Source organism: Gallus gallus, chromosome 5 (genome assembly GCF_016699485.2).
Source record: "Gallus gallus isolate bGalGal1 chromosome 5, bGalGal1.mat.broiler.GRCg7b, whole genome shotgun sequence".
Taxonomy (NCBI): domain Eukaryota; kingdom Metazoa; phylum Chordata; class Aves; order Galliformes; family Phasianidae; genus Gallus; species Gallus gallus.
In genome coordinates this window covers 7537182-7559730 of record NC_052536.1, presented here as the reverse complement: position 1 = coordinate 7559730, position 22549 = coordinate 7537182, and the positions used below count along the sequence as shown (strand labels likewise).

Here is a 22549-nt window from a genome sequence, read left to right as displayed (position 1 = left end):
AGCATAATCGAGCAAAAGTTCATCCGTTGCAAGAGCTGCTAAAGGTAGGACGTTTTCAAGCTCTATTTGTCTATTATCCCCCAAAGCTGCCATTCTCCCTTGCTGTGTGCAGAGCTGTGATAGCTGGTGGGTTCTGCACAGGCACAGGAGGTGGAGGCAGTACTGTTGGCACTGTGGCTACAGGCCTTGTGGAAAAAATGTCCTGTTCCTGTAATGTGCTTCCACGTTTCTGTGCACGCAGTGAACGCAGCGGGCTGAGTTTTATCTCTAGTTTAAGTCTGCTGACGTGCAGTAAGCAATCTGTGGTGTTCAGAAGGAGCCATGTTTTGTCTTGTTTGTCCGCTCCGGCTTTGGAACAGAGTTGGTATGGTTTGGGTACACTCAGGAGACTGTGGCTTTCCTATGGACGTATGCGCAGCGGTTGAACTACAAGTTGTGGAGGCACTGAGGCACTTACCAGGCAACAGCATTAGAGCCGTATGGAAAGGAGGAGGGAAAAAGAGGAAGAAAACATCTCTATGTGTGGATGAGGGGGTTTCTCGTAGTTGGCTTTTCAGCCACCATGGAATGGCAGGGGAAAAAAACCAGCCTAAACCAGGTCCTTTCTTCCGTTCTCCCAGTCCTTTGGCCAACACCTGCCCAAACTTCGGCTTTGTTTGGTATTATTCCTTGTTGTGCACCGTTCCTATAGGGCTGGGTTTAAGGAGATTTCCATAGGGTAGCATTAGTGCCATCAGTGGGAACACTGCAACTTCCCGCACGGCCCATAGTGCGCGCTGTTCCCGGTGCACAAAGGTAAAAAAATAAAAGCACTGCAGCCTCTCTGTGAGCTGCAATGCCAGTGGCTCATTTTCAAGAGTCTGTCTTGGATCAATCATGGGCTGACATGGTGGCTGCTACCAGCACGGCTGCCCTATGGGACGGCTGCTGGTGGGGCACGGAGCAGGCGCGTCTGTGCTGTTTGCAGGCGCGGTGGGCATCTTTTCGCGGTATCACACACAAGCAGCAGGCAGTGCATGTGCCGTGAGCTCTGCCAGCCCCTGCCAGGGCGTGCTGTGAGGCCACCTGTGGCGTGAGCGTGTTATTGCTGCCCGACGGCACCCACACGTGGTGCTGCTGTGGCCGTGCGTGGTTTTCCTGCCACCTCGACGAGTGGTTTTCCTGCTGGGCAAACTTTCCAACGTGGATAGAAACGATAGAAATGTATGTTTGCACATCGAAATCGGCAATTTATTTGACAAACAGGCACGGAGGTGTCCAGTTATCCCTTTTGCTTATGCAAATACGAGTTTTCCCAGGCACGACAGCTGTGCCAGCACAGTGATTATTTCCATAAGGTTATCAGATTGTTATCAGGAGGGGACGTGCCTTGTAATAATGCTCGGGAGCAGTTCTGGGGCATGGCTGGTGCCGACGTGGGAAGCGTACGGACAGGCTCACAGCAGTTAGGCTCACAGCTGGAGCGGTGCAGAAGGTTGAGCACAGCACCTGGCGCCGGGGCTGGGGGAGGGGTTGCGACCGGCGGCCTCTCTGCGTCTGGAGCGATTGAGGCCGGGATGTGCACGAAGCCTTCCCGCCCTGCCCCTTTGAGCAGCGGAGCTCTGCCTGGCCCTGGCGATACGGGAGACCCTTAAGGCACGGGTTGAAGCTCCAGGGCCTGGCAGGGGCCCGGCCGTGCGGCAGCACTTTGTGCCTCACCTGGGGTGGGTTGGTGGAAGCTGCGCTCCTACCAGGGCCCAAAGCACGGGCAGCTCTCGTGGGCGTTGCAGACCCTCACTGCGGCACCCCGCTGCAAATTCATTGCAAAATGTTTGAGACCGCCGCCGCAATCCCATTCCAGACCCCACTGCGCACCCCTCGCCGACCCCGTTGCGAGTCCATCGCAAAACAGCGCAAACGGAGTTGCGCAGCACTGCGGCCCCCTTTGCAGGGCCACGGCTGCGCAGCACGGCAGGCCCCTTTGTAGGACTCTACCGCGCGACGCTGCGCACGCCATTGCAGGACCCCACTGCAGGACCTCTCGTAGGACCTCCAACGCACAGCGCTGCAGGACCGCCGTTGCGCGGCGTCGCGAGACCCGTGCCTCCAACGGCGCGGCGCGGGGCGGCACACGCAGTTGCAGGACCTGTTGCACACCCCAGCAGAGGCCCCCGGCGCGCAGCACCGCCCGCCCCTCCCGCGGGCTCCCCTATGAGGTCAGCTCTCGCGGAGGCCCCGCCCGCCGCCCCGCCCGCCTCCCGCCCGCCCGCGGCCGCAGGGGGCGGCGGGCCGCGCTCCGCCCCGCGGCCGGCCCGCTCCCGCGTTCATTTCATTCCTCCCCTCATTCCGCGCATTCTTCGCATCGCTGGCGCCGCGCAGCCCGGCCGGGAGCCCGGCCCGCCCCGCCGCCGGCCGGGCAGCAACTCAGCCTCCGAGGGCTCCGTCCGCCGGCCCGCGGCCACCTACCGCCGCGGTATAAATAGCCGAGCGGCGGATCAAAAAAAAAAAAAAACAGGCGCGGGGCCGCGGACGGCCGGGGCGGCCCGGGGGGCGGCGGGCGAAGTTCGCCGGCGGTGCGCGGAGGTAAGCGGGGCCGGGGCGGCGCGGCGCGGTGCGGGGGGCCGGCGCCCCGCAGGTGCCGGGCGGGCGCGAGGGAGGGAGGGAAGAAGGGAGGCAGGGAGGCGGGCGGGGGGCCGCCGCGCGCGGGGGCAGAAGTTGCGTCCCGCCGAGTTCGTGCCGCCGCGGGGCCGCGGCCGGAGCTGCAACAGGCGGCTGCCGCCCGCACTTAGCGCCTGAGTCACCGCGCGGCAGCGGCGCGCACACACACGCACTCGCACTCACACACACACACACACACACACACACGCGCGCGCACACCGCCGCCTCGCACCGCGCCGTGCCGCTTCGCACCTATTTACCCGCGGGAAGTTGGCGGCTCGCGCTGTGCAGCCCCCGGCCGCGCGCAGCCCCTCAGGGGATGGAGGCAGCGATGCCGCTCTCCCCGCCGCGTCTCCTTCTCCAGAGCCGCCGCCGCCGCCGCTTCGTCGCACGTTCGAGTGGAAAATTTTCGGGAGTCAGCAGAAACGTCGTATCCAAAAAAGACGGAGTCGCGGTCGCGGCAGCGCCGAGGAGGCCGTGCCCGGAAAAGTCGCTCCCGGTAGGAGCGGCGCGGAGCGCGACCCGCGGGGCGGCCGTGCCGGGCGGTGCGGAGGGGCCGCGCCGGGCCGGGCCGCCTTTGTTCGCAGACGGAGCGCGTTCAAAGGAAGTGCGCTTCCAAGGGGGAGGGAAAAAGTTGGACGGCGCGGCTTCTGTGGCGGAGACGGGACGGAACGGCCCCTCGGCGGCCGAACGGGGGCGGCGGGGAGGGTCGGGCCGGGGAGGGGTCGGCGGGGCTCCCCGCCGCTACCGAGCGGCGCTCCCGCCTCGGCCCGGCGCTCCGCGGCCGCGCTTCCTCCGCCCGGAGCGCGGCGGGGCTGCGCCGGTACGGGGTCGGACCAGTTGGGAAACAATGAAACGGCGGCCGGCCGCGTCCCTCTGGAACGCCGCTAACTCGGGAGAAACCGGCGGCCGCCTTCGAGAGCGGAAGCGAGGAGCGGCCCCGGAGCCTCCCGCACCGCCGGGGCTCCGGCGCTGCCGCCCGAGGCGCGGCCGAGGGCGCGGGTCGCCGCCGTTCCCGACGGGAAGCGCCGCGGCCGGGCCCTGGAGCGGCCGGGTGCCCACGCGGCCGTACTGCCGCCGAGCGGGAGCCCGTTCGCTTTCCCTCGGCGCCGATGTAGAAGTCGGCTGCTTAGCGGCGAGCGGATAGCGGGACGTTGGGAGGCGGGCGGCCGAGCGCCGCTCGACGCTCCCGGCGTTGTCGTGGCGCGCCGAGCGCCTGCCGTGCGAAGCGCCGCGGGATGGCAGCTCGTAGGGAGCGCTCGGCCGGGCGGTACCCGCAGCGGGGTGCGGAAACGAGCGTGCTTACGGCTACGTTGAGGGCTTGATTGGAATTAACGTACGATCCCGGAGCGGGAACGTGTGCGCGACGCGGTGCGTTCTGTCTCTATAAATAGTTGGGGAATACCGTTACAGGGAGATTGGGTTGTACCGCGGTAAGACGGGGCTATCAAGAATGACACAGACCTGTAGATTAAATTACTCGTTGGGCCGGGGGGAGGGGGGGGGGGGCGGCGTGTTTGTGTGTGTGCGTAGTTATCCGTGTGGGCACGCGCTTTATTTGGGAACACAAACGCAGGAATTAAAACAGCGAATGCTCCTGAAGCGCCAAACGGAGCCGTTTTGTGCGCGGATCCCATTGTAAGCCGCGAGGTTCTTAACGTCGACTTTGGGAAGCGATTGTGACCGAAGGTCAGCTTTGGGGCCGCCGCTCCTTTCCGCCCCTGCGCCCAACCGGCTCCTTTCACACGGCGCTCCACGCGGTCAGCTCCGTAGGGTCACTGCTGGCTCTGCTGCTGCGGGCTTCCATCATCCGAGCAAGCAGCAGTTCTGGCTGCTAACGATTGCTTTCTGCTTTTCTTCTTACGAGTCCAGAAATACTTCTCGGGAAATACTTTGCCGCTGAACGCGCGTTAGGTGGATTTTTGAGCATCGATTTTTACATGCGCTGCTTTGGCGAAGTAAATCTCATTCGAGTGGCCCTCGAGTGGAATTATGGCCTTCTGTTCGGTGCTGAGCGGGGATGTGTGCGAGCAGCAAAGCAGGGGAAATGCTGATTTGATATTTGAGTCTTAATAAAGACAGGAGTTTGGGGTTTTTTTTTTTTTTACCTGTTTCATTAAAAAAGAACAGCAGAAAGTTAATTGTGAGCCAGACCCTCGTGGGTCTCCGGCTGAGAAAGGATAGCGCGTTGTGATGTGCCCGGGGTAACCTGGAACTGGCCTGTGCTGGTGGGGGTGCCGGATGGTGCCCTGCCGTTGGGTATTGCTCAAGTGGTGTTCAGGCTTTGTTTGGCCACGCCTGAAAAAGTTAAGCTGGGTTAAGTCACATACAGAGGAAGAAAGGATTCCTCCTTCTTTCTGAGCGACCCGCTTAGATAACGCTGTCAGCAAACGTTAAAGATGCAGTGCAGGCACGAGTGTAGGGAGGGCTTCTGGGGCTACAGAGACGTTCTGGGGTGCTTTGTTTAATACAAACCCAAAGGTAAAAACATGTAACTGTGGGTTGTGATGGAACTGTAGCTTTTAACGTATGAATAGCGCGGCTATGGTGTTGGAGCAGCTTCAGTGGAAGTAAAAGCTGATTTTCTGAGGAGGTGCCTGAGATTGTTTCCAAAACACGAAGATACCGCGTACGGTTCGGAACGTGTGGCTGTGAGGTTGCCTTTGGAGCACACACGTGCATCTCTGTTTTTCCATCCACTGCTTCTTGTTGACGTTGCTGTCGCATCTCAGCTGAGATGTTCTGAGGCCATCGCCCTCACTCAGAAAGCAAAGATTTGCTCGACCCGATCCTTCCTCAGGTTAAAGGGACGGAGATGACTCATACGAATAAACATTCACGGGATCAAATACGAAGATATTTACAGTGCATGCTTTATGTACACGGTTAGCATGATATCTGATGCCTAAAGAAGGACACGGCCGCTGTTCCGCATCTTTGATTAAAAAGGAGTATCAAATCCCATCTACGTGCTTTCCTCAGGTTATGCTAAGGGGACTTTGTTTGCTGCCCCGCTTCTGATCTGTCTCAAACTTGCAGGCACGTTTCTGTTAGGAGCTCGTTGCTGGTTCCAGCCGTGCTCTTGCAGCACGTGCACGGCGCAGGCCGGCTGCTCGGAGCCGCCTGTGGTGGTGGGTGCCGGCTGGCGCTTGGACTCCATGCAGAAGGCACTGCGTTGGCTGCAGTCTGGCTGCACATTGGCCCTTTAGACGTCGTTTTGAACCCCTCTTCGGAAGGAGCTGCTTTAAAACACGAGAGAAACAGTAGCTGCTGCTTTCTGGGAGCTGAGATTTAATTGCCGCTTTGTCCCCGTGCAGCACCTCGCCGGCAGCGCCCGGCTGCTCCGTGTGCCTCAACTGCGGTCGTTTACTATTTAAAAATAGTTGAAACAAAATTTCAGGGCCGGCGGGAGGTAAATCATCTCCCTGAGAGGAAGTGCCGGTGGGGGCTGTGGGGCGGTTTGTGCAAGCGCCGCGTAATTTACATTGTATCCTGTGATGTATGGATGGATTAATGGCACTATTCATTGCAAAGCGGCCGACTCCGAGCCACCCCGAAGACACATCTTGAGAAGAAAAATCTCGGCAATAAATTCCCTCCCGATGCCCGTATCTTGCTCTCTGTCCTTGCGCAGAACTCCTTTTGGTTTCTGCGCGTGGAGCAGGGATGGGATGATGCTTCCTGGAATAATGCTCCGTTGGGTTTTAATGGTTGCTCATTTCCAAAGATGAAGAGTGAGAAGTTGTGGGCTGCAGTGCTTTGAGGCACCAGCTTGAAACGTGCCTCTGCTTTGCCTGACAGAGGTGAGGCAGGACGTGTCCCACCCAGGCCTGCCTGGTTGCGGTGTGACGTGGCAGTGCTGCCGTGGGGATTGCCGTGCTGTCGGTATGCCCTGCATGGCTCTCTGTGTCGATGCGTGTTCAGCAACTTGTGTGCTATCTCTGGTTATTAAAGTTCCCCCAGCACTGCGTTAATTTTCATACTCACTGAACGAAGAGTGGAGGGGAAGGAGGTAATGAGCCAGGGTTGGGGTTGGTTCCCGGCAGCGAACGTGGGGCGTCTTGCTGCAGAAGCCCATGGATGTGTCGGTGAGCAGCCCGCCATGTGCACGGCCCTTATTTGTTAGCTGGGCTTCTGTATGTCCGTCAGGAGCGTGACGAGGATCCACAGAGCACACGAGGGGTCTGTAGGCACTCACCCAGCTGGGCCATGGCTGCAGCCCCACGTCCCGCTCCGCCAAGCACGGCGGGTTGGCGCCGGCCCATGGGAGGCGCACCTACAACTCATCCTTCTTTGTCTCCTGGCCGGAGTGTAGCAGAACAGAAAGGTAGGATCCCTCCGAGGCACCTTTCCGAGCCTTTCTGTGGCCTTCGCTCAGCAGCCATCTCTGAAGCTGTGAGTCACAGATAGGCCGAGTCCGTGTGCTGGCGGGTCAGAAGGTAGAGTGTGAGACTGGGGGAAGGGAGGCCGGCCTGGGACTGTGTGCGAAGCTATTAAAGCGCTATTGACTGGGAATCTGAAACAATGACGAGTGCTGTTGTTTTTACAGATACATAAACTGAAAACTGCTGCTAATGATGGGAAATGTTAATTATGTGAGAACATATTGAACTTATATTCTCTGGCATGAACTTTTTTAAATGCATCAACTGTGCTGCCTTTTATGCGCACAGCTTTCTAATTATCATAATTCAGTACAGCTCTGGCTTTTGGAAAGAGTTCAAGTGCAATCTCAACTTAACATGAAAGGAGGGATTTTTTTTTTCTTTTTTTTAACAGAACGTTCAAGAACAATTCGAAAAGATAATCTGAAAGTGCTACGTCCTTAGCTGGGTGTAACTCAGAAAAGAAGCCTGTTCCCATAACTGCCTATCAAAGCAGAACGCCTTATTAGAGCTATCTCTTGTTTTTCCCCTCCTTATGTCTTTCGCACTCCTGCAGAACACAACTAAAAACATCTTTGCAGAATGCCATCTCGATACATCCACTGACGACTGTATTGTTGCCTATTTTTCAGATGTTTGAGCGGGTTGCTATACTGATAGCAAAATTCTTCTTATTGCTGTGCTTTTTTTTTTTCCCCTCCATGTAGTATGCAGGTAGCAAAGATCTCATTTGCTTAAATGAAGCTAGAGGAAAAACGTCACGAGTCTTCTGGTATTAACCAATGGTGTTTCTGTTCCGTATTAAAGCCCTACTGCAAATCTTGGTTATCTGTCAGCATTGACACCTTGCCTTGTCGGGGCTGGAGGGAGTTGTAAATACCAGATGAATACCAGTTCTTTACAAAGCCTTCACAAGTTGTTCTTGCTTTGACACGAGGGGAAGATCTGAACTCGCACTTGCATTTTCGTTTCAGCAGCATCTTTTTCATGCACTCCGATGGTCAGTTGTTTTTTCCTTTTTCTTTTCCCCGTGTTTCCTGTCTCCCAGCCGAAAAAGAATCAGAGCTTATTATTTTTTTTTCATGCTTGTCTTTTTCCCTTACTACAGTGCATGCTACATTTCCAAAATGCAGAGAAAGCCCCAGTGAAACAAAATGACTTCATTTGAGCTGGCACTTAAGAGCAGAATTCACTTCCATAGTGCTGAAATAAAAGAAGCCAAGTGTTTTAAATAGCCACTCCCCTAGGCCAGAGTGTTTTTAGAAAAGCTCATTGTCTAGATGGGAGCTGTAGCAGTATGCCTGCCGCTGCTAAATCTCCCAGAGCAGACAGCTCCATTTCTAAAGTTGACATCTGGTTTACTCTTTGTTCACCTGTTTAAAAAAAAAAAAAGAGAGAGAAATAATAATAATAATGCAAACAGATGAGTGTGCCATTGCCCTGGAGCTCTGCAAAAAAATAACGCTGTTGACAGTTTGTCAAATCGTGCTTCCAGTCTAAGACTGCAGTAGCCTATTGTTATGCCAGCAACAGGCAACAGAAGTTGTGGCACCATATGGCTAGTATATGCGGCAGATAAGCTATCTGTTAATTTAGCTTATCAGTGCCGTTTTGATATGCTTCGTGTTTGAATCACCAACCGGTATGGCCTTGGGTATTTTGGGAGCCAAATTATGCCTCAGCATTGTAGGCATCGCGGTTATTCCCTTGGTGGAATCTCTTTCCTTTCGTTCACCCTACGGTGCCCTGAACGGTGACGTTTATTTCTGCACTTTGCTGGCGTGTTTTTCACACGGTTGTCTCTCTGCTGGGAGGCTGCAGTTCAGGAATGGCACTTTGCTTTCTTCCTCAGAACCATCGAGGCAGGCTTTGGAAGACAAGGTACATTCGCAGAGGTTTAATGGATCGAAGCATCTGCTATGTGTATCTCCATTCAAATGTACAGAGTTTGGGGACAAACATTTACGGATGACGCAGGAAATCTCACTCGTATTTGGTGTCCTACCACCATGCATGTGTGCTTTTTGTCCCAGAGCTGTTTTACAGTTAAAAAAAGAAAAAAGAAGAAAAGGCAAAGCTCTGCAAACAGCTGCATTTTCCCCATTGCGGATTTCACTTCTATTCTTTCAACAAATTAACCTTAATGAAGAACTGCATCCCTATATCTGGTGCCCATTCATCTCCAATTTTATCTCACTTTTTAATTTCAGTTCATTCCACAGCCAACTGGAGGCCTGGTAGAAGCCTCAAAGACTCAATGGGTGTTCTTTCATTTTTCATCTCTTTTTTTCCCCCCTTCTCTCCCTGCCACCCTTAACTCCTTTGGCTGCACTAATTTGGTCATGGGGAAAAAAGCCCAAAGCATAAACGCAGTTTTCCAGCCAGTGCTGCAGTGATGTCCTTAGGGTTGGGTCTGCCCATGCTGCTCTTTGACCTTGCTGCACATTCCTCTTTGTCTCCTGCCCCGCAGGCTGTCTTGCTGTCCCTTACAGGGCACCACATCCGTCTTCAGTTGTTTGTGCCCCCCTCTTTCCTTGAGCGTGCAGTTACTTTCTTGCTCCTGGGCAGCCCTCAGTGAGGCTCTCCTTCCTGCACACAGTGGAAGGTTTTTGTTTCCTTCTCCATCTTGCCTGACCCTTCTTACACTCCATCTGACTTGCTACTCTTGCTTACGGACGTGGGCTTGCTGTCACATCTCCGTGCCCATATCAGTCTCCCGCACTGCTTCTTCACCCTGTCTTGTAGGAAGAAAAGACCGCTTGTGACTGTATGACTTTCATGTCCAGGGTTCTTGGCGACCAATAAAAGGGACAGATTGTCTCTCAAAGAAGAGACAGTCTTCTTACAGCCACCTTCTGGTTCTGTTTGCAGACAGAAGCAAGACCCACGTTGACATGGTTGCTGTCAGAAAGCAAGAAAGCTTTCCTGCCTGTGGCTCAGCATCTCAGGCTACTAACAGGCTCGTAGTTCCTCTCCAGGACAGGATGTTCTGGCATCCATCTGCTTAGAGCTGGGCTGGGGATCACCTAACGTTTTGAATGTCTTCAGTTTGGATTTAAGGTTCAGGTGTGTTTTGTAGGCAGGTACGGTTGGGTGATGATAGCAGTTTCTGTCTTCTGGCTTAGTGCAAGTTAGACGTGTGATCTCTCACCACAGTGTGCTTTTGGGGGGGAAAGAAAGCAAAGAGGTCGGGGAAAAACAAGTAGTGAGAACTGCAGTTCTCTGTGAGGCATTTGCACACCTTCCTGTGATTTATTTCTAAGTGTTGACAGTGAGAGGTAATTTTTGGTCCATTAGATTATCTTGGTATTGCCTATACTGAATGTGGGCATCTTTGGACCGATGGGGCCATTAAAACACACCAAATCTATATTTATTTAGTACTCTAAGGTGCATCTTTCATATGGTTTGACTCATTTTCTTTTTTTTAATTGAACTCCAGAGCCTGAGGAGCTGTGGCTGATCTGATATCTGCTTGACTTGGCTTTCCTAACCTCTCATTGGTTCCAGTCATTGTTTTGCGACTGGAATTTCATAACTCCAAATAATGGACTTTTTTTTTCTTTCCACTTGCTGTTATTTATGTACAGTAATTTCTTTTTCTGCTTCTTGGCATATTTACTGTATGCTTACCGAGCAGTTGTAGATAAGCAGTTATGCGCAGCTTCCTATGCCAATTCAATTTAGCTTTTAACGTTAGTAATGTTTTCTTGTTGGTGGAAAAAAATGACCCATAAACAACTCGATCTCCCCAAATCTCTAAAAACAAGACAAGAAAAAGGTAATAGAATTATCAAAGTTCTTGGTTGCCTGGAAAATCAACTAATACTCTGGCCTCGCAGATTTTGGAAACAAATTAAAGAAGCCTTTTTTAGGTAGCAGGCTGCTTTTAATGGTTCTTCTGTATTAAGGAAAGTACAGTATTGTAGGTTATTTATTTCTGGGCATGCAGTACAGGGTGAAGAGCCTGCAATTCAGCTAGCAATGCCTCTGTGCCCTGAGGTAAACTCTATTTCACAAAGGGAATTTTGATTATGGTCTACTGCTCTGTAGCATAGTGGAGGCTTCAAGAGGCAAGTGGTAAATGCTACCAAAGAAAAGCTGGATTGGAGCCACTGACGTCATCTAAGTAAATCTGCTGTAGGACTATAGCCATAAAATGACTGCCAGCCACTGAGCGCACTTTGGCCTTTTCTTGTCAACTGTTTTAACTGCTTTCTCTCTCTTTTTTTTCCCCCAAGCAACATGCATTTTTGTTTCTTCTCTGTGTGTGTGTGTGTGTGTGTGCTAGTTGTGTGCACGGCGAAGTACAGCAATGCCAGCGTTCCCCCCCAGCTGCCCCGTGTGCATGCTGCGTGAGGGGCTGCACAGTGCTCAGCAATTAAAAAGTAAACCAGTACTTTTCCATACGTGAGCCTAGCAGAACTGAGCTTCCATCTCAAGCCATGTTTTTCGGCACAAGAGCCTGGCAGTTCAAGTTACAGCATACTGATGAGATCCGTGTTGTGGGCAGAAAGCGTTTGGATGCACTGGAAGGCACGGTTCCCTGGGGACCAACGAGCTGTGTGAAAATGGCTGGTTGTGAACTCCGAGATAGCACCAAATACATGTGTTGATGAGGGCTTAAGATCCTGTCTGTTAGCTGCTGGCTAAAGCTTGAGCCCTGCAGCTCCGGTCACCCCTCAAACGGAACAACTTTCTTGTTTTGGGCATCCAAATGTATTGCTAGCAGCCGAGCCTCTGCTGGAACTCTTTATGCATAGTTAAAGAAACCGTGTGCATTTATAACAGCAGCTGTGGGATGCCTCGGTGGGTATGGCAGTAGATAGAGCTGCACCTCAACGTACAGCTGAAAACACAGCAGGTATCTCACCTGTCCCCCACCTGAAGCTTAGAGGGGTCAGGGTTGCAGGAGGAGTCCTTGCTTTTTTGGGCACTGGGTTGAACTCGTTGTCAGCGTTCTCTTGCAATGAATTTCCAGGAATTCTAACGTGCTCCTTTTTAAATATGGGGTGCGTAGTAAAGCACACTTACAATCATTAGCCAGGGTGGCCTGTGACAACATTTGTTTTCTTGATTTATGTGCTTTTAAACCTTAAAATAAAAACGAAGCATCGCTGTTTTTGAAGTTTGAGTCTTATGATCAGAAATATATTAAAACCAGTATCTTATCCATGAATCATTAGATGAGTCAGTTCCTGAAACCACTGCAAGCCTCACAGTTCTTGGCTACAGCTGAAAGCAGGAAATCCAGGCTTCAATAACTTCCTTTCCCAGTACTGGCTATGGCAGTGTTAGTGGTTAGTATATGCTGCTTTTGTAAGCAATAGGAAGATGTATGTCTGAGGAACAAAGGCACTCGAGTCAATTTGCTGAAACTGTTTATAATTTGTGGTCTTGATTTGAACGTCAGGATACGTTGGCCAATGCTACGTTCTGTGCTGCAACGCGTTTTCCAGCAGTGATACGCAGAGTGTGAGATAGAGGGAGAGCTCTGTGGCGCAGCTCTTGGACGGAGCCCATCTAATCAGTCTACTGGGAAAAGGAGTGTTATTTTAGTGGTACCGTCCAACTCCTGAGCAGTAATGGCAACGAGAACCGAACCCATAGGAGTGAATGTAACGTGTTTATTTAGCAGCTACTCGTCCCGTGCTTGTGAAACAAACTATTTTTATTCTGTTTCGGTGCTCCAAGAGAGCTTGAAGAAAAAAAAAAAAACCAAAAAAAACCCAACCCAAACTTGGAACTTGTAAAATAAAAACACATGATTTGTTTCTCAGTCTCCTTTTTTTTTGTAGTGAAAACTGTTTGCCTCCTCATAATCAAGGACACATTGATTGTCTCAGTGTCAGTGAAGCACTGTTGGCTGCAGAATCTGTCTCTTTAAATGTGGAGTGCCTGTACTCTCCGACATCTGTTCGAGAGGATTTACTATTTACCTTCTTGTGCTAACTGGGCCGGATTCAGGTTTGGTACAGTGTTGATCTTAATGTGTTTACAACTGGGAAGCATTCGACTCTTTCTGTTTTCCTAAATACAGGGAAAGATAGTTTGGTATCTTGCGCTTATTATTTGGTTAATTTAACTGCCTAACCAGCAGCACGTAAATGCCAAACCTATCTGTAATTATTCTTGGTGTTCTTTCCTCCAAAATGTTGTCTAATTATAAACCGAGAACATATTGAGCAACGAACTAGTCAGACAATGCATTAAATATCAACTTTTGACAGTGTTGAGTAAACTGTATATGCAGTATTGATTAAAAACAAATACAGAGCTCTTCTTTTAAACACCCACGATGGTTGTTGCATGTTAGGAGACATTTTTTTTGCAATAGCTGATACGTGGAACTGCTTTATTAACACATGCTGCATGTAGTGGTCCTTCCTGGCTCATGCATTTCAGTGTTGGTAGATTGGCCTCAGTACAGCTAATGGCCCTTGATGGAGTGTTGGAGCCAAGTGATCCCCTGATGACGTCCAGCTTTGAGCTGTGTGTTGGGCAGCCTGGAAGTGCATTGGGCCAAGGAGAAAAGAGGATACCCATATCCATCCATAATAGAGACTTTTTCCACTGTCTTCCTCTGTCCATGCAACTTCGGGCTCGGGGCCAGGGTCAGGCCTCTGGAGTGGTTTCATCACAAGGGAGCAGGAAACTTCTGTGCCCCAGCAGGTGTCCAGGCAAACTGCTTTGGTGGTTGTGTGTGTGAGGGAGGGATCACAGCACCATTTTCTCTAGTACAGGACATTAGTAGGGATGTCAGTGTCGGATGTTAAACTTCTCCAGGTCCCCATTGTGCTGTTTTTGGAGGCAGGTCACCATCCGGCAAGGGAGCTCAGTGCAGAGGCTGGTCGTCCCAGGCAAGCGTGGATCGGTGCCATTAAGCTTGCACAGTGCAGAGCATCATGTGAGCACAGCAGCTTGGGCTTTGCACGGCGCAGCTATATAAACAGCTGGACTCTTTGGGAGGCAGGCTGGCTTGACTCATCTCCTTTTGTGTTGCCTTTTAAGAAAAAGGAGTGGCATTTGAAGGAAGGGCTCGATGTTTGCCTTCAGGAAGGAGGCTCACAGGGAGGCACGTATCTTTTCTTCCTTCCTCTTAGTTGGCTTAAATGGTGCTTTATCCACAGGTGCTGTGCCAAAGCACGGGCTGTTGGTGTGCACGGTGAGAAGCCTCACTCAGGTGCTCTCTCTGCTGTCAGGAGCCAGATGCTGATGCTCCGGGGATTGCGGTGCTCAGCATCACACCACCTATTGTGGATTTAACTTACTGCTTTGTAATTAACTTCTTGTAGTAACAATAATTACAATAATTAACTTACTGAAATAACAGAGGTGTTCTTTTTGGGATAAGCTTTTGTTCTTTTTTTTTTTTTTTAAGGGGCAATTTTAGCACTTGGGCAGCAGAGAATAGCAGTGAATTTGCACAGGATCAAAGCATGTGTAAAAGTCATCATTCATCTTTGTGACCACGAGAAGTGCAGTTTTCTGTTCATTAACATTAACGGATTGAAACAGCAGAACTGTTCCAAGTGGAAAAAAGCATCTAGAAGTTGAGAAGCAGGCTATGGGCATACTTGGTTTTATTTATTTCACTGGTAAAGAAGTGTGAATGACTCAATCTTGTTTTCCTAGCTGAACAGTCCTGGTCATGGGAATTGTAATACATATGATCCAGAGATGCATTTTTATCAAGTTTGTATACTCCAAGTGCGTATGAACTGAACATCCTTCTGTTCCCATTGATCAGAGAGATGTCCTGTTGCTCTAATGTGCATTTTGGTTTGGAATTAGAGGCCTGGGGCCTTGAATTGCTTACTGTCTGTAGACCAAGTCATCAGTGGCTGGTGATTGATTTGTTAATTAAAATCAATTTAAATGGATTTGTAAGCCTCATGTAACAGATTATCTTATTAGCAGGATGAGAAAGGCACTGTGATCTGCAAGGAATGTGTCACTTTAGACAAAATATAGCACAATTTTCATGGAAGAATTTCACGAATTGCTGTTGCCGTAAGTGATCTATGCAAATGAGAGCCTTGTTTAAGTCTGAATTTAATGAGCCCTCCTGTTGAAGTTTCATTGGTTTTTCATTATTCTCGTTATTATTGTGACTGCTTTCCAAAATACTTAAATCTCAATGTGTGTGTGTGTGTGTGCTTGTGCTGATGTCTGCATTCATGGTTACAGAGGTGTACTCAGCACTGCCAGGCTGCTGATGCATTCTGATCCTCGAGACTCCTATTTTTTCCTTAACATTACCCTTATCCCCTTTAAAAAAAAAATCCACATCAAGAAAATAGTATTCTAAATGACCGACAACAACATGTCACAAAGAACATGCAGTGCTGTTTAATCCACCCTGCGCTTGCATGGACCCTTAGCTTAGCGTGTATATGTATGTGTGTGCATGTGTATGTTCTGTGATCAGGCCTCAAGAATATCTGAGCACCGGTCTTGGCAAAACTGATGGAAATTCTGAACTTGGTTTCAAACAAACAGCAGTGCTGTTGTCTCCAAATCATAGCCTTGCCCACATCTCAGTAATGTGCACACTTGCCAATCTGATTTGTAAGCCAGGCTTTTGTAGCAAAGGAGATATAAAATGGTGCGTGCTTTCTTGTAGGATCACTTTATGTATATTTCTTCTCTTGTTCAATGCCTGGGTGCATTTGTGACCGTTTCACTTCAGATTTCCCCTGCTCTATTGAAGAAATAAAAGACTCTGTAAACATAGGCAGTAATAAATTGATGATTTCAACTGAGTTTTTTTTTTTTTAAGAACTTTGTTAAAAAAACCAAAAACAAGTCAATGCTATATAGCTGTGAATTGCCTCAGAAGCACAATTCAGTTAATATGTAGGCAGTTCTTTAAAGCAAAGCGTTGTTGAAGAGTTCTGTTTATTGGATAATCCCACTATCATTGACAGTGTAGTTTACAAGTCCTTACCCAAAGGAGGTCTGGCACAGGATTGACACAGTAAAACCAATTGTATCTGGGATTTGATGAGATTAAGTGCATTGCCTGAAATGTGCATAGGTCGCCCTGAAAGTAGTGTCTCTTATTTATTTCCATGGAAACTACAACAGATACGAAGAGCACAATAACACTGGTGGAGCAAAGTCTCAGCTACAAAACACACATTTTCAACATAGTCACCACCATTAGCTGTGCATTTTTGCTGGCAGTGAACAAGAACCTGCATGCTGTGCTGATAAAAACCTACTCCAGCAGATCACTGTGCTCACATCCACTGGTTGGTCTCTTGGAAACATTCAGCAAGCACTGATGGGTGTCTGTGGGTGCAAATTTTTCCAGATGGAGGAATTCAGTGACACACCTTTGCTTTGTCTGCACTTCCATGTCAGATGCCATTCTGTCAGAGATGGCCCCTCTGCTGCCATCTGTCACATGGCAACAACACGGAATGGGATACTGGTGGGAAGGTTCAACACACCACCAACGTCCACCTCTGACGTTGTGGCCAACATCATAAAATAGGAGCAGCCCTCACGCAGCCGTGTCATTTGCTATGATAGAAAGCTTTTTCATTGCATGTGGAAAATTGAGTAAGATATTCAGGTGATGCGATTGTAAAGTCCCTGTAATACCTACTCATTTGACTGGCTAGGCCACTTGTTGGTGACCTTTGGTTTACTCTGTTGTTACCTTTAGGCGTTCTCTGGGTTTTGACTTTAGAGGATGGGTGATTCACCTCGTGATGCGTGGGACTTGTTGCCAGCTCGCTGCCTCCAGGAAGAAATTTGGAGGACTGAAAAGTGCACAAGGATGGGGGAAACTACCAGAACAGAAGTCTCTCAGGGCACTCATGCAAGCCCATGCTGTCTACTGTGCCAGCCCCTTGCTTCCTCTGGGCCTGCCACTGATGTGTTAGTGTGGATATGGGGGGCTGCCATGTCTCTGGAGTCTGGGAAATCAGAGGCTGGCATTGGAATCCGGGGTGTGATGAGTTATTTCATTCTGGATGCAGCCCTTGATTCTGAGAGACAGTCTTCATGCCCTGACTTACTTTAGCTCTTAGGTTAGCATGCCACATTGAAATTAGAGTAGTCATGCAGTAATAATTTTGTGAACCTTCTGGTTTGGAACAGGGCAGAGAGACTCCAGAATGTAGAAGAAATGTGCTGGGTTGCAGCATTTTCTTTAAGACAGGAGCAGAAACTAAGGCAGGACATAAGCAGGATATAGCCCCTTCAAAGCAGCAAACTTGCAGAGAGGTAAACACCAAGGTAGAAGGCCTGGGTCGTGGCCACTAGCCCTCTTTTTCTTTTCTACTTCTGAATACTATATGGAACTGCCCAGTCTCTTCCTGCAGCTGTTTCATCATGCACCTCCAATTCCTCAGTTGAGGAATCACCATTTCAATTAATTGACTTTCTTCAGCTGAATTTCTACCGTAGGGTTCTGGCTGAAAGGAAAGGGACATTGTTGGTGAATAGCTTTTAAATAGCGTGCTTTGTAACGCTGCCGTTATGACTTCAGGGAATGTTTTCCATTCCACGTTTGTCTATAATGTGTATCTCAGTAACATTCATCTTGTACTAAGGCTGCGAAGCTTTCTGTGTATGTTGCAAACCCTGTGAAATGTTTTTTATTCTTGTGGATTATAAATAGTCTGATTTGCTTAGCTATCCTTTTTCTAAGCGCAGTTTTATTTTTTAATAATAGAATGTGGTTGTGGAGCAGGGTTACATGAAATGTAATTGAATTGTACAGTAATAAAATTTCCATGGTGCTCTCTGAAGGTCAGTGGTATGCAATTAATTGCCGGACTGATGACGGGTGCTGTGTAGGAAGTGTTGATGCCCTAGACACTAAATATAATAATTAAGCTCAGGGGTTAGTGCTAAAAGAATAGAAAACACGTGACTGTCGTTAACACCAGATTTGTGCTGATATTTGGTTTAACAATACTGTAATAGATGTAGGTTCATGCTTGCAATTTACAGCTTGCTCAGGAAGAGTTTATTAGGAAGCTTGAAGGAAGGGGTCCAAACGAGGCGGGCTGGATATGTAGGTGGTTTCTAGATTTTTGGTAAGCCAGTTTGACTAAAGAAGGCTTCTAGTCTTCAGTATATCCAGAGGAAAGAGCTGTTTCCCTTTGTAGACTTGCAGGGGGAGAGGCTGGCCATCCACCCCCTGTGCTTAAACCGAGGCAGATGGCATCTCCTTTGAATAGGGGAAGGGAGGAGTTTGCTGGGATGAGGGGGAGGTTGTTACTAGGTATGGAAATTCGGGTCATTCTTCTGAAGGCCTCGTGTATCTCTTCCTGTCCTTACTCTTCCACGGCCTAATGGCAGCATCATTTGCTACCCACCAAAGAAGGAAGCAAAGCTTGGCTGGATAAGGAAGAATGTGTATTTAAAACACACCCGATGGAGAATTACGATAAATGTCGGTCAGTTCCGTGTCTCTACAATTTTAATCAAGTAGGTGTACTTGGAACTCATGGATCTCTTTAGAGAAAATTGCAAAGATGATAATTGCTCTTGTTACTGCCTTGATTTCAAATGAGTACTGTTTATGGGAGGATCAGTTGGTGTTAATACAGAAAGATGAGTTTTCCTTGGCTTAATCCATTCTTATAAGAAGCATGACTTGCAAAAAGGAGCAGCTCCCCATGGAATGCTGTTGCTGTTGAAGGCATTGACATGTGTTGTGATTCCCTGCGGGTATATACTGTGGGAAATCATGAATTAACATTTCAACATAGGATGTGGAAGTGTTCGTAGATTGTTCTGTGGAACAAAAACTTCTAAAGCGATCTTTAGATGTTTAGCATTCCCTCTGTAGACGAAAGCTAACAAAATTGCTGTAGATTCAAAACAAACAGGAAGACTAAAAATACTTTACAGTGTGCACATATGTGATGATTGTTACCAACCCATGTTTTATGTTGCTGGATTAGAACTCTTCTAACTCAGTGACTTGAACATGCTTGTTTGTTGGTTGGTTTGTTGTTAGCTCGTGTTGGAGTACTTGGGGAAATAAGAGAAAAATCCATCCCATGAGTTAATATTTGGGATATTTCTATATACCTTTGTGGAAAGTGCTGTCAGTATAAATGATTGTCTCTGAGATAAAGGTTTCCCTTCTTCACTTTACACAAATTTGTGTAATTGGCTTGGAATGGTAAGATTGAGTGTAATTAAGTCTCATAATTAATTAATATGAGAGCCTACGCAAACACGGCATAAGTATTTTGTGTTTCATGATTTGTTCCCTTCTGTAAAACTGCAGCAATAGTACTTTGTTACTTAATGCTGTAAGCAATAATTGGGTAATAGCTATAAAGAGCTTTACTATGAAAATGTATGTAAAGAATCATTTTTAAGCGGTGAAACTGATGCATAGGTCTGAGTCCTTGCAGAAAGGCTGCTGCTTCTGTGAAGTAGCATGCTGGAACTGGTGCAGGACCAGAGGAGCTACCAGTCAGTACTGAAGGCCACTCACAGAATTATGGCAGCTTTTTGATATATTCTTCTGAGGGCTTGTCTTTGTCTTTCTTTTTAATTTAAGCAACAGTTAAGAAATCCTTAGAGGTGTAATAGCAGTGATTTAGACTTCCCACTATGCTCACAGTCAGCAAACAAGCAAAACAATCATATACATAATTTAGAACATAAAATCTCTGGGCGTGTTTTACAACCAACTGTTAATAGACTTTCATTGTGCGCAGCAGTTCCAGGTCTATGAGGATAATGCACCTTTCAGAGCCCCCTGGATCCTTTTTTGAGAACAACCTGCCAGCAGCATTTCTTTCTCCTTTTGCAGTTGTAGAACTGAGTACAGGTATTGACCCGAGCATTCCGTCCAACGACTGGACGCCGACTGCAAACTGAGCGCTGCAGGTGAATGTCTTTGCAGCAGCCTGTGCAGAGGGAAAATCCCCAGTGCAGCCTTACCAGCCATTTGGCAGACATGTCCACGGATGTACAAAGTGGGGAAGTTCAATCAGTCTCTGCGTTTCTGGGAATAATGCTTGGACCAGCAATAGGCCATGAGAAATCTCCTTCTGACTGTTCCCTAGAAAGGTACAGAAAACCAGGAAGCTTGGCTGGAATGGTCAGAGCTGAAGCCTTTCAGTGAAACCACAAATGATATGGCTACTGAGCCAAGCAAAGACAAGCAGTTAAAACCTATGCCTGCACCGTACTTTTATCAGCTTGTTGGCTTTGCTGTACCAGCTCTGCAAAATTGAAGAAGTGCTTGGAACAAGCCTGGAATAGGAAGGACAAACCTTAAGTCATTAGCCTTCCAACTGTGCAGGGGACAGTGTGCCCGGCAGGAGGCCGGCCCATCCGTACTGCAGGAGAGGATCTGGTGAATGAGGATTGCTTGCAGGTGGTCTGACAGCCTTGCCTGAATGGCTCTCGGAGATGTTCCTTGATGGGTCTGTCACAGGACTGGTCAGGCAGCGGTGAAGTGCTTCACCCTGCAATTCCCAGCGCTCTTGTGGTATCCTGAGTCAAGTAGGGTGGTGATACATGTAGCTAGTGCTAACCTCAGGAAGAAACCTTCAGAGCTGACATAACATGGAGAATGCAGGAGGGGTATTTCGGCATATGGCTCTTCCAGATGTAGTACTGCCAGTATTTAACTGGTATAAATATAAGTTTAGGAAATGCATAATCTTGTATAATAAGGTTTGGCAGAGAAACGCAGTATTCTCTTTTGTTGTTAGCTACATCCTTTTCCTGTGAGGGCTCATGAGAATGTTTTCATACTTAACGTGTTTCCTCTCCTCTATAGTTCATCTGCCAATTTGACCCTCCCAAGGAAAGTAAGCTGGTTCTTTGGCTCCGGTCGTCAGATAGACGAGGGGAGTGTCATCAGGAAAAGAGCAGGCAAATTACACTTCTGCCTTCTGCAGAACCGGGTTTGGATCTGCGCGATGCGGAAGCTGAGAGTCAAAGGCCATCTGTCTGACTGCACCACTGCAGCAGCACGTCACATCCATACACTGTCCCTTCTGTGAACTACTTCAGAGAACTTCAGAGCGAACTGTTGTTTGTAATGAAGCGGCGGCAGCTGCCCCGGAGTAAAACCAGCAGTTGAATTGCCAAAGTATATGAGACTCTTGCTGTGCCCCTCATAAAACCGACCTAAGAAACTCATGTTTATCTCAAAAGTGGAAGGCCTGGCACGATGCCCCAGTAACTTTTCCCTGGCAAACCTGAAACGAAAGTAGCTCAGCCTAGCTCAGTAGGTCTGAGTTCACCTAACCCTGTGTTGAGAAAGGCAGGAAGAAAGAAAGAAGGGGGTGCAGAAAAAATTAGATTAAGTGGTGTGGATGTTTTGTTGTTGTTGTTTGTTGCATTTTTTTTTTTTTAATATCTCCCTGGCATGTTTCCACTGCCCCACATGAAAGAGATATATTTCTTAAAGTCGCAGCGAAGTTAGAAATGTATTTAACGATTAAATTAAGTTTGTTCCTATTCAGTCTTGGCTTTGCTGAGCTTAACGCAGGAGTCACATAACTACTGGAGACATAAGAAAAACACATGCTTGGCACTCTTCCCTACAAGGCCGAATGTGAGTCAGTATCTAAGGCTTCTCAATGGAAAATGAGAAAATAGTCTTAATAAAAAATTCAAATTATTCAGATGAGCTTCTTGTAAATTATGCACATAAATAGAGTAGTTGCCACAGTGAGAATCATTTTCTAACATTTTTGGCAGATACTAACTTGAAAATAAAGACTGAGGAGGTAATTATTATTATTACTACTACTACTGCCATTTGTTTGTGCCGCGTTAGCATTAAGAGGCCCAATTAAAGCATCTGGAATACATTGTTCCAGACTGTGCTTTGATGTCAAGAAATGTTCCTAACTCATGAAAACTTACTTTTTAAATAGACAAGACATGCAGAAGATAGGGCCCTTGGCAAGGGAAGGGTCTTACTGAAGCCCTGTGAGAAGACCAAATTTTAAACCTGGTCTGCTAAATGTGAGCGTAGCTGTCAAACCAAAAGCTGCATCCCTCATGTGAGTCTATTAAATTCATCGAGGTTTCACATTTCTGTAATATCAGTGTCTTTTTAGGAAGGTTGGACTGGACTTTAATTAAGTGAATCCTCAGGAAGAGGTCATGGGACATCAGGGATTTCTTTTCTTTTTTTTGCTTGTTCTCCTTAGTGTGTTTTTGTTTTTTTGGTGAGTAGCACTCACTGGTTTATTTTATTTTTTTGTCTTTTCTGGGACTGCACTTCTCTCTCACCACTTCTTGCACATCATGGAGTGTGTAGGTGCAGCATCCAGAACCAAAAGAGGAAATGTGCTGATTTTGGCAGTTGACCAAAATGACCTCATTTCTTTGCTATTGGAAGTTTGTGTGCTTTTCTGGCAGGCAGCGCAGCTGAAAATATGATTGCCTAGTTCATAGCTTGTCTTCATTGAAGAAAATGCTTGGCAATACTTAAACACTTTATTCAAATCCCATCTAGTAGCAGTGCATACCTGATAGGCGTAGGGAACTGGGCAGCCTGGTCGGAGGGAGCAAGA

The 22549-nt window shown here is 48.4% G+C and overlaps 1 protein-coding gene across 7 annotated transcripts in view; it reads left to right on the top strand.

The window, feature by feature from the left end:
* Positions 1–2322: 2322 nt before the first annotated feature.
* The window catches only part of TEAD1 (TEA domain transcription factor 1), a 144258-nt gene continuing 124031 nt past the window's right edge, over positions 2323–22549 (top strand). For 4 of the 7 annotated variants that reach the window (XM_025150620.3, XM_025150619.3, XM_015286358.4 and 1 more), the window contains exon 1: positions 2323–2562. The gene's annotated coding sequence lies outside the window, so the exon portion shown is untranslated. Of the gene's footprint in view, positions 2563–2717; positions 3137–3396; positions 4009–22549 lie in introns of those variants that run through there. The other 3 variants (XM_015286342.4, XM_046941535.1, XM_046941533.1) reach the window with 3 other exon arrangements.